The 4,376-nt window shown below is 47.3% G+C and overlaps 1 pseudogene; it reads left to right on the forward strand.

Moving 5' to 3' along the window:
- The first annotated feature begins 579 nt into the window (after positions 1-579).
- Positions 580-1,663, forward strand: LOC125540975 (annotated as a pseudogene).
- The last annotated feature ends 2,713 nt before the right edge of the window (positions 1,664-4,376 follow it).

Genomic DNA, 4,376 nt, shown 5'->3' on the forward strand with positions numbered 1-4,376 from the left:
TCAGCTGGTGGATCGGAGGATGCAGTGGTCCTCTTCCGGTTGGCAGGTTTTTTCACCACTTTGGTTTTTTGACCGGTTGGCTTCACCGGTTTGTCTTGCGGGGGTTTCTTGTTCCAGAACGGATCATCGCCCTGTCAAGAGAATAATCACACTTTCAGAGAATATTGGGACAGAAGCAATTTCAGATAAACAGATTATATGATTCTCACAGCTGGCGGTTTGTTGGTGGTGCAGAAAGGGAGTAGGCTCCCCTGACCGACGTCTTTCATCTATATCTATACCTAATATTAAAAGACGAAGGCTTTCATAATTCTCCATACGTCATCTTTTTATATCCGTCGATTTTATGTTAAACATGAAGATTGACGGCTGAGATTTAAAAGTAGACCTACCTAAATTTTAGTCCGGGTTTGTACGTCCTACGCCGTCCATTGTCTGGCTGGAACTTCCGTTGTCAACCCGTCATCCAATCATTGCGAGGGTCCGGAGTGATTCACATGCCACAATGCTCCAGCTGACTGCCTAGCTAGCTCATCCAACGTCTCCTCCACCATCTAGAAGCTTCTGTTCTTTTGTGCCATGGGCAACGGCCTCTCCCCATGCGTGAGCATGTCGGCAGCGGCCAAGTCCTGCGACGGCCAGGCTGCTGTAATGGGGCAGGCGGACAGGGGCGCTACCGGTCACCAACGACAACAACGACAACAACGAGGGCAACGGCAGTGTATTCACGCCACGGACGTGACGACCGAGCTGCTCTCGGCAGACCATGTGGTCTGCCCGGCCTACTCCTTCGCCGGCCTCCTGGTCCCCATCGCGTGGCCGGGGGAGCGACTACTGTCGGGCCAGACCTACTTCGTGGTCCCTCGGCGCGTCCTCTCCAACCCTCCCGGCGGCAACAGCAGCGGCAAGGCGGCCACGCTCGCGTAGTAGTTGGCTGCGTCAGGGGGCAGGAAGACGGGGGCAGCTTGCAGGCCACGGCAGTGCCCGTTCGAGTACGTCAAGAGCGGCCCACTCTTTCGTCAGCCTCCTGGTCCCCATCGCGTGGCCGGGGGAGCGACTTCTGCCTGGCCAGAGCTACTTCATGGTCTGCCCGGCCCGGTCCTTCGTCGGCCTCCTGGTCCCCATCGGATGGCCGGGGGAGCGACTACTGCCGGGCCAGACCTGTTTCGTGGTCCCCCGGCGCCTCCTGTCCAACCCTCCTGGCGGCAACAGCAGCGGCAAGGCGGCCACGCTTGGATCGCTGTTGGCCGCGCCGGGGGCAGGAAGACGTGGGCAGCTTGCATGCCACGTACAGTGCCCGTTCGAGTACGTCAAGGGCGGCGATGACGGCTCCACGGTGCTTATCCGGGTCCTGCTGCAGTTCATCGAGAAGCGTCAACGGCTGCCGGCTAGCGCGCGTCGGGAAGGGTGAATAGGTCAGCGACGGAGCTGTGCAGCACGCTGGAGCAGAAGCAGCACTACGAGCAGCTGGTCGGGGCAAAGGGCTGCCCATGGTCGCCGAGGCTGGAGACCATCTCCGAGCGCAGCAAGAGGAGGATCATCCTATCGCCGTCCGGACTGCTGCTGTCTTTGCAATGATAGTTAGCTAATGAGCTTAGATCGTACTGGATTTAGATATTAAATCAAGATTAATTAGGTAGGGAACAGAGCGTTCGATTTTACATGTACAATAAGTGGAACTGAAATACAAAATTTACAAATATCTCGATTTTTTTACAAATGTATAGAGAATGTTTGGAACTGACCGAGAGTATATATGATACAAGTCATGGTACATAACACGCCGCCCAAATCAGCGCCTCCGATCTAGGAGCTCCGCTCCGTCATGTCGAGGCCGGTTCGCCAGAGTAGTGGGCCTCAAGGTTGATACGAGGGGGCAGATGTGGCGATACGTACAATTCCCCAGCCGCGCTGAAAAAGAAAGCAAGTGTAAAAGAACGGATGAAGAAGGATCCTGAGGAGTCAGGAAGAGGGGGTAGCGCAGGGCGCCGCGAGTGCAAATGCCCCAAATTTTAGAACCTCCAGCACCTCCAGCCTTGTTTCCATCGGACAGACAAGTGCAAATGCCCCAAATTTCAGAACTACTATGGTTCTTAATTGACTTACTATCATATACTCATGGACACATATGCACTGCAAGTCACCTATTAAACAGTCAAGTCGACTGTAGAAGCGGTTGTGGATCTTCGTCTTGATGGGACACTCCTGGTGCAAGGTGTATGCCTGTCAATTCCATAGTGAACTAAGATGTGTAAGACAAAAAGAGGTACAGATGGTTTGATACAAATATTATAGCAAAAGTAGTATGAGCACTGTCAGGCCAGGTACCATTAGTGAGCTAAATCGAAAAAATTCATTGGTAGCCAACGTTGTAGTTTAAGTACCCAGTCGTCTGATATCATAGCAAAGCATGACGCATGCTTGATTTGTTCGTGCCTTTTCTGGCCTCTACTAATGCGAGACTTACCCTCTTCTTTTTTTGCTGGAGGCTTCCTTTGATACAACTGTACTCAAGTTCAGAGGTGGGTAATTATGTTTTCTGCCCGTTGATGGATGCATCTCCAGGAGAAATACAGTTTATCCATTAGTTTTAGCAAGAATTTTAATTCAGTGTTACCTCTAGAGCATACATGTTTTTGGCCTTACAATTGCTTCTGTTTTACTAGATACATCATGGAATGTTATTCTCAATCCGTTCATTCCATTGAAATTGCAGGATAGATCTTAATTTTCTCCATGAGAAAAATAAGATGCTCTATACATTTTCTGATAAGATAGAGAGGCAACTTTCTTCTGGCAACGCCGCAAAAATGAGATTTTGAATTATATTGTCAATCTCTTTGGCCGCATATGTTTATAGTCCTTTTTTCCCAATATCCATGTTATGTGTGTTTGTTGAACAATATTTGTCATGGTGATTTAGTTGATACCATATGTTCCGCTTCTCTATTTCTATCGAATCAACACATACATGCATTTTTGTAGTCCCATATTTTCCATAAAACACAGGCAGGACGTGCGGGTGCGTGTGTGCTTTCGGTAAGGGGATCGATGTTCTATGTTGCAGTATGCACGAAAATCACATAAGAACCCTTTTTTGTGCAGTATGTGAACCGTATGAATCCAAGTAGAATAATAATGAATGTCTAGGGAAGGTAGCATTGTTACAAAAAATATATTATATACACTGAGAGTGATCTAACGGTAAAAATGGAGTTGACAATGTTGTTTGATGTGCATGTCCATCATAAAGGTATATATATTTGACATGATTGTTGTTGAAGTATTATAAATTTTATGACCCGTTGCAACGCACGGGCATTTTTGCTAGTATATCCATATACCCTAAAAACATCGGGGAATGGAATAGATCGGGAGTTCCGCCGCCACAAGCCTCTGTAGCCACCAAAAACCAATCGGGGCCCTATTCCGGCACCCTGCCGGAGGGGGGATCCATCACCGGTGGCCATCTTCATCATCTCGGCGCTCTCCATGACGAGGAGGGAGTAGTTCACCCTCGGGGCTGAGGGTATGTACCGGTAGCTATGTGTTTGATCTCTCTCTCTCTCTCTCTCTCGTGTTCTTGATTTGGCATGATCTTGATGTACCACGAGCTTTGCTATTATAGTTGGATCTTATGATGTTTCTCCCCCTCTACTCTCTTGTGATGGATTGAGTTTTCCCTTTGAAGTTATCTTATCGGATTGAGTCTTTAAGGATTTGAGAACACTTGATGTATGTCTTGCATTTGCTTATCTGTGGTGACAATGGGATATCACGTGATCCACTTCATGTATGTTTTGGTGATCAACTTGCAGGTTCCGCTCGTGAACTTATGCATAGGGGTTGGCACACGCTTTTGTCTTGACTCTCCGGTAAAAACTTTGGAGCACTCTTTGAAGTACTTTGTGTTGGTTTGAATAGATGAGTCTGAGATTGTGTGATGCATATCGTATAATCATACCCACGGATACTTGTGGTGACATTGGAGTATCTAGGTGACATTAGGTTTTTGGTTGATATGTGTCTTAAGGTGTTATTCTAGTACCAACTCTTGAATAGATCGATCCGAAAGAATAACTTTGAGGTGGTTTCGTACCCTACAATAATCTCTTTGTTTGTTCTCCGCTATTAGTGACTTTGGGGTGACTCTTTGTTGCATGTTGAGGGATATTTATATGATCCAATTATGTTATTATTGTTGAGAGAACTTGCACTAGTGAAAGTATGAACCCTAGGCCTTATTTCCTAGCATTGCAATACCGTTTATGCTCACTTTTATCATTAGTTACCTTGCTGTTTTTATATTTTTAGATTACAAATACCCATATCTACTATCCATATTGCACTTGTATCACCATCTCTTCGCCGAACTA

The sequence above is a fragment of the Triticum urartu genome, chromosome 2, assembly GCF_003073215.2.
Source record: "Triticum urartu cultivar G1812 chromosome 2, Tu2.1, whole genome shotgun sequence".
Lineage (NCBI taxonomy): Eukaryota > Viridiplantae > Streptophyta > Magnoliopsida > Poales > Poaceae > Triticum > Triticum urartu.